The 8096-nt window shown below is 36.9% G+C and overlaps 1 long non-coding RNA gene across 1 annotated transcript; it reads right to left on the bottom strand.

Annotated features, from left to right (window-relative positions):
• Nucleotides 1–3215: 3215 nt before the first annotated feature.
• Nucleotides 3216–7371, bottom strand: LOC125799523 (uncharacterized). The gene is made up of 2 exons (XR_007438506.1): nt 7195–7371; nt 3216–3594 (listed from the first exon to the last, which is right to left on the bottom strand). It is a non-coding gene; the product is annotated as an uncharacterized LOC125799523 (long non-coding RNA).
• Nucleotides 7372–8096: the final 725 nt, after the last annotated feature.

The following is an 8096-nucleotide window of genomic DNA, read 5'->3' as shown; positions in this document are numbered from 1 at the left end:
CTGGACCTCCAGTGGAAGCTACAGAACCTTGCAGTGAATTTGGATGTGATTTCTGTCACTACCAACATTACCACACACTGCTCTGTCCACGCACAGTACATCCGTGTGGCTGGCACCCACTATTAAACTTCGCTGAAACTCTGAACACTGGGCTCAACAAGATGACACCTCACAACTTATACAGATGTAGACGATCCTAAACCGATCCCTGAGCTAACAATTCATGATCAGTTTAGACACTGTTATCCTTCAACTTTTGGAAAACTTCAACATCCGCAAAGCACTGGAGAATACTGGCAATACTGGAGTCTTTCACATCTCTGTGGAGGAATTTTGGCCCACTCTTTACAGAATTGGTTTAATCCACCCACATTGGAGGTGGACCAGCTGGTGTGCTTTGGATCATTGTCCTGCTGCAGAACCTCAGGAGCCTCAGGATTTTCTAGTAGAGAGCAGAAGTAATCAATGACGTATGTTCTCCAGGACCTGAAGCAGCAAAGCAGCCCCAGATCGTCGCACTACCACCAGCATGTTAATTTTCTAAAATAATGTGTGAGTTTCACCCCAGATGTAACAGGACACAGGACACCTTTCTAAAGTACTGTGGATCAAGATGTTTTTTTTTTTCGGGCAAATGTGAGATGAGCTTTTTGTGCAGGGAGTTTTGCCTTGGAACTCTATTGAATCATGAACACTGACTTTAACCGAGTCAAAGGAAGACCTGCAGTTCTGCAAATATGTAATACTTTTTCATGGCACTGTATACAGCTCTGAAAAAACATAAGAGACCACTTAAAATGATGATTTTATTTGATTTTACCAAATTTAAACCTCTGGAATATAATCAAGAGGAAGAGGGATGATTACAAGCCATCAAACCAAGCTGAACTGCTTGAATTTTTGCACCAGGAGTGGCATAAATTTATCCAAAAGCAGTGTATAAGACTGGTGGAAGAGAACATGCCAAGATGCATGAAAACTGTGATTAAAAACCAGGGTTATTCCACCAAGTATTGATTTCTGAACTCTTAAAACTGTATGAATATAATAACTTGTTTTCATTGCATTATTTCAGATCTGAAAGTTCTGCATCTTTTTGTTATTTCAGCCATTTCTCATTTTCTGCAAATAAATGCTCTAAATGACAATATTTTTATTTGGAGTTTGGGAGAAATGTTGTCTGTAGTTTATAGAATAAAACAACAATGTTCATTTTACTCAAACATATACCTATAAATAGCAAAATCAGAGAAACTGATTCAAAAACTAAAGCGGTCTCTTATTTTTTGCCAGAGCTGTATATATGCACATGTGTCTTCATGATTCCAGTGACTGCAGTTTGTAGGTCAGTGGTCCATACGCCCATTTCAGCTGAACCACACAGTCCTGCTCATATGCTTGGATGAACCAGTCAAATGGTAGTACAACTCACTGGAAAACTGGATGTGTTTTTTTTGCTGAGGGCATTTTCTATTCATCTTATTACTTCCAGTAGACGTAAAAGTAGTGCTATACTACAGCCTGTATATAATCTGGGCTCTGAACATGGAAACCCTGCTGTCGTTAGACATCTGAATCTGCATCAGTTAACAAGCCTGACCTGATTTTGACCGAATTAGTCTTTTGCATTGTATTTCCAACAGTTATGTGTATTAAATGTGTATATTTTAACCCACTGAACCAGTGAACTGGATACTATGCTGACATTAAAACGCAACTGTACAGAACAGCAGGTTCCTTGACATTTGCTGTTAATGAAGCAATCACAGCTGTAATTATAGCGCTGTTAAACGGAACAGTTTAATCATATTGAAGCTTAATTGAATTTGATGTCACTATATTTTAATACAGAAACATACTGCAGTGATTAAAAGCGATTTAAGGTTTTTAAATCCCATTAGTACTGTTTATGATAAGATAGCTCAGTTTTATGATGTTTGGGGCCCTCTTTAGGCGCACTACTATCATTACAGGTACATGTCTGCTTGAATAGCCTGTATTTTGTAAAATTTAGGTATTAATGCATTGTTAAAAATAAAGTCAGCTAAATTGCCACAGATAAAGGTTAAGGTATAATGATATGCAGAGGTGTCAAGTAATAAAGTACAAATACTCGGTTACTTACTTTGGTTATCTATACTTTACTGGAATAATTTTTTTCTGACGTCTTTTTTACCTCTTACATTTTCATTCAATTATATATAAAAATAGCCTTGTTACTCCTATATCAATTCAGCTTGTTTTCATTCCGGCTTCTTTTCGTTCAAAAAAACCTTATCCAAATAAATCACTTCATCCAGAATTTGATTGTGGTTGTATAAACATATACCAGTCCAACACCCTATTGATTTATACTGTGATCCATCACACCTGCACACATAATGTCACACTCCAGCAAGAACATAGCAGACACATATAGCCTAGTATAAAAATGATCTGTGGAAGAGACTCAAGAAAACTCGAGCGAAATTTCACCAACTAAGCTTCTTTAACATATATGCATTGTACTAAAACGCATTCATTTTAAGTGGCTATATACAGTTTTTAAATTGAAACCTCTGGAATATAATCAAAAGGGAGATGGATGATCACAACCTAAAACACCTTTATAAAAAAAAACAGGGTTGTTCCACCAAATATTGATTTCGGAACTCTTAAAACTTTATGAATATAAACTTGTGAATCTTGAATGAATATGAATCTTTGCATTATTTGAGGTGTGAAAGCTCTGCATCTTTTTTGTTATTTCAGCCATTTCTTATTTTCTGCAAATAAATGCTCAAAATGACAATATTTCTATTTAGAATTTGGGAAAAATGTTGTCTGTAGTTTATAGATAAAAAAAAATATGTTCATTTTACTCAAACATATACCTATAAATAGCAAAATCAGATAAACTGATTCAGAAATTGAAGTGGTCTCTTAAGTTTTTAACCGCTGTATGCGGTTAAAACAAGCAGGCTAGTGCATCCCAAATTTTAACATTTTATTTTGACATTATAGTCATTATAGCTTTTACCTACTTTTTCTAACCACACTTTTCTGTGCACAATTTCAACAGGACAATGATTGTTCACATACTGCTGGCGAATCAAGAGATTGTCTTGAAGAAAAGTACAGTGTAGAACATGGATCATTATGGTACTGAGCGCAAAAAACAAACAAACAACACACACATATTAAGTAATTAAGTATTTCAGAAAAGACGCCAGTCAGAAGTTAGTCATTTCATTCATATAAAAGTTTTGAAATGAGTGGAACAGTAAAAAACCCATTAAAACTCGTTTTGTCATCATTTTCTCCCGTATTTGACGATCCATTAAGATAGAACGGCCCATTGAATGAGGGAAGCATGGATAAAAATGGCAGAAGCTCCTCGTCTTTGAAAAGGACTTTGTGTTTTGAACAGGAGAGTCTCTGTAAGTGGCCTCTTAAATTCCTCTCTGCCTCTCTCTCAGTGTGCAGTCTTCCTTAGGGTTGAGGACTTTAATTAGCCTGATGAAAAGCCTGGGTTATACAGCCATGACCTCAGAGTCTGAGGTGAGTTTAGTGGGTAGTTCCTCTACATACTAAGAGTCAGCTCTCAGGAAGCACCTACGGAAAAGCAGAGGGAGCCGAAAATAAACCTGAATGAGCAGCATGAAATAGAACTGAACAAGCATAAAATAAATGCACCTGGCCGTGGACATGGCTTTCCTGTGCACTGAAATCTGTGCAAAAATAGATATTTTTCCTACCATCAATGAAATAAATGGACCTGAATACAAATATCATACAGTACATTCACCCATTGGCCAAAAAAACAAAACAAAAACAAATCAGATTGCCTCAAAACTTGACATGCAGTTATGTCTCAGGCATATATGTAAATGATTATCGCTCTAGTATTTAGAGATTTTAGGTCTTTTGTAAAGAAAACAGCAGAATGCTGCCCCACTGCCCTGAAAAAGGCCATCAGAAGCTAATTTTGGGTAGTGTACCTCTTGGTGAGATGTTGTTGACTTCTAAACATGCTGCTACAATGCACTCCAACACTTTTTGCCTAGTTGACAGACTTTTTCATTTTCTTCCCAATTTACAAGGCCACTTACCCAACCCACTCATTAGGACTCCCCCTATCATCAGTAATGCCTCAACACCAGGAGGGCGAAGACCAGCAAATGCCTCCTCCGACACATGTGAAATCAGTCACAGCACCTCAGTGAAGCTGGCCCCTCATATCATTAGAAATTAAATAAAAATATTTCCATTGGTTAGTGCTACGTTTGTGCTGGTTTGTGCAGCAAAAATTTACGTTTGTGCTGTTATCGTTTTTGAGATATTAAACATTTAATTTTCTCACCTGTTATGTAACCCAGCCCATCATTTGTGGCCAAATCGCACCAAAGTGGTCTCATTGGTTAGTGCTACGTTTGTGCTGGTTTGTGTAGCAAAAATGAACATTTGTGCTGTTATTGTTATTGACTTATTAGGAAAAAAAATATTGAATAGGTGTGAAGCTCGCCCCTCATATAATCAGAAATGGAATAAAAATATTTCCATTGGTTAGTGCTACGTTTGTGCTGGTTTGTGCAGCAAAAATATATAAAAATATTTTTTAAAATATTTTACACACACACAATAAATAAATATATGCACAATAAAGCCTGTGCACTTTACCTATTATACTGACCTCACCCACTTGACCTACTACCATATAATGTACATTCCCTTTAGAATGGTTTATTTAATAAAAATGCAAAAATAACTGTTGACATTACCCCAACAACAGACTGTCACCAGGCAAAAACAATTTTTAATTTACAGTGTAAAATGTAAAAGTTCTTATTTTTGGTTAATGTTCACATTACTCTTTCCAGAATTTGCCTTATTAAGCTAGTAGTTTGCTATAATGAACCCCGCCTACGCGATGCGGGGAGGGGAACTGTGATGATGTTGCTTGGGGTACAGTTCAGAACAGCTTGAGACTGTTCTCAAGCCAGGTCCCCCCCGCGGCTAGGAGTAATGAAGATGAGTGATGAAGATGAGGGTGAAGATGAGGGTGGTGATGGGGTGGAGGCCGGTGCGAGGTCGAAATCACGTAGGTGAGCACCTGGAAGGTATATATACCAGGGGGAGGAGTTCGGGAAATTGAGGCGTGGTTCATATCCCAAAATTTTGTTAATTCTTAACAACACTTAAATTATGGGCTTTATTGGGGGGGCTGGGTAATGCCACCCATTAAATATTTTTTTTATCCAATAACTCTAATAACTAAATTGCACAAATATTTATTCTAATAGCACAAACCAGCACAAACACAGCAGTAGAAACACAACACCACTTTGATGAAATCTGGCTTTAGATGAGGGGCTGTGTTACATAAAAGGTAATAAATTAAATAGTTAAATATTTCAATAATGATAACAGTAAATATAATATTTAATATCTCAATAACGATAACAGCACAAACGTTAATTTTTACTGCACAAACCAGCACAAACGTAGCACTAACCAATGGAAACATTTTTATTCCATTTCTGATTATATGAGGGGCCAGCTTCACACGTATTCAATATTTTTTCCGTAATATATCAATAATGATAACAGCACAAACGCTATTTTTTGCTGCACAAACCAGCACAAACGTAGCACTAACCAATGAGACCACTTTGGTAAAACTTAGCCACAGATGAGGGGCTGTGTTACATAACAGGTAAGACCTATTATGTTAAATATTTCAATAATGATAACAGTAAATATAATGTTTAATATCTCAATAATGATAACAGCACAAACGCTAATTTTTGCTGCACAAACCAGCAGAAACGTAGCACTAACCAATGGAAATATTTTTATTCCATTTCTGATTATATGAGGGGCCAGCTTCACACCTATTCAATATTTTTTTTCCTAATAAATTAAAAACGAAAACAGCACAAATGTTCATTTTTGCTGCACAAACCAGTACAAACGTAGCACTAACCAATGAGACCACTTTGGTGCAATTTAGCCACAGATCAGGGGCTGTGTTACATAACAGGTCAGAAATTAAATGCTTAATATCTCAATAACAGTAAATATAATGTTTAATATCTCAATAATGATAACAGCACAAACGTTAATTTTTGCTGCACAAACCAGCACAAACGTAGCACTAACCAATGGAAATATTTTTATTCCATTTCTGATTATATGAGGGGCGAGCTTCACACCTATTCAATATTTTTTTTCCTAATAAGTCAATAACAATAACAGCACAAATGTTAATTTTTGCTGCACAAAACAGCACAAACGTAGCACTAACCAATGAGACCACTTTGGTGCGATTTGGCCACAAATGAGGGGCTGGGTTACATAACAGGTGAGAAAATTAAATGTTTAATATCTCAAAAACGATAACAGCACAAACGTTAATTTTTGCTGCACAAACCAGCACAAACGTAGCACTAACCAATGGAAATATTTTTATTTCATTTCTAATCATATGAGGGGCCAGCTTCAACTGCTGCTGATGCAGGATGGTCATTTTGACCCAGCTGTTAGAAGTTCTGAGCAGTAGTGTCATGAACCAGGTGTGCTGGACCGCTTTGGACTGATACTGTTTGTAGTGTGTATGTAGCACCAAAATAAAATGCACTAATACACTAACTGTCTAAACTCTGTTAAAGCATGAGTATACTGATAAATCTTTGAATTGATCAGATGTTTATCTTACAGAGTGCCTGAAAGCCCTTTATTTCTGCATAAATATGACCTAAAAGATTTTTACACAAGTCTTAAAAGTAGATAAAGAGAGGTCAGTTAAACTAATCAGACACAAATATTATGCTAAGTAATGTATTTATTTATTGTGAAAAAGTATCCAATATTACATATCTGAGTGGAAAAAGCACGTGAACCGCTAAGATTAGCAGTTAGATGGAAGATGGAATTAGAGTAAGGTGTTTTCAATCAATGCAATGACAATTAGGGCACTGTGTTTTATTAAATGAACAGGGGTCAATAGGAGTCTGTTATTCACATGTTTGTGGAAGTGTATTGTGGCACAAGCAAAGGAGTTTTCTGAGGAAATCAGAAAAAGAGTAATTGATGCTTATCAGACTGGAAAAAGGTTCAGACTGGAAAAAGGTTACAAGACCAAGTGTTTGGACTCCACCAATCCAAGTCAGACAGATTGTGCACAAATAGAGAAAAATTCAAGATCGTCCTTACCCTCCCCAGGAATGATCGTCCTACAAAAATGACTCCAAGAGCAAGGTGTGTAATAGTAGGCGAAGTCTTAAAGGAACCCAGGGTAACTTCCAAACAACTTGTTTGTGATTCCACCATCAGGAGAACACTGAACAACAACGGTTTGCATGGCAGGGTTGCAAGGAGAAATCCACTGCTCTCAATACAGAACTTTTCTCTGCTTGTCTGCAGTTTGCTAAAGATCACATGGACAAGCGAATTATGGGGGGTATTTGGGGGGTCAGAACCCCAATTAAGACATTCAACCCCTCCTAAGGGGTTTAAACAATAGTTTGGGGGGGGGGGGGGGTCAAAGCATTTAAGTATACTTCTTACATATAATGTTAAAAAAAATGCAGTATCTATGCCTGAAAGAATATTGTGATACGATTTCAAGCACCCCTAAAGTGGATCATACCATTCCAGGTCAATAAGTATTCCTCTCCTTTACCTGCCTGCCTCGTTACTTAAGGTACACAAGCTGCCCAAGCTGCAGCATTACGTGTAAGTAACTACTTAGCTTTCTTAAATATGCACTTTAAACACACTTTTCCTTACATAAATATCTCACATGAATTTGCTGTCCCACCTTAAATGCCGCTTATTTACCATTCCGCCTTAAATGCTGCTGTGGCGGCACTCACGCTTCAGGCTGTGGATGCTTCAGGCTTTTAAGGTGGAACAAAACATTAAAATGGGAATCCACGTTCTGTTTTATATGGACTGTTTGTGATTTCTGCAAAACCTAAGCAGAAAACACTTTATCCTTTACTACAGTCTGTAGTAAATGTGAACTGTGAACTTTTAATGTAGAGAACAATTGTTTTAATGCAGAGAAACCGTTAAGGTGGAATGAAAATGTGTTTTAAGGCGGAAGGGAAATG

Source organism: Astyanax mexicanus, chromosome 3 (genome assembly GCF_023375975.1).
Source record: "Astyanax mexicanus isolate ESR-SI-001 chromosome 3, AstMex3_surface, whole genome shotgun sequence".
In the NCBI taxonomy this organism is placed as follows: domain Eukaryota; kingdom Metazoa; phylum Chordata; class Actinopteri; order Characiformes; family Acestrorhamphidae; genus Astyanax; species Astyanax mexicanus.
The sequence above is the reverse complement of the archived record's forward strand: the minus strand, read 5'-3'. Positions and strand labels throughout refer to the sequence as shown.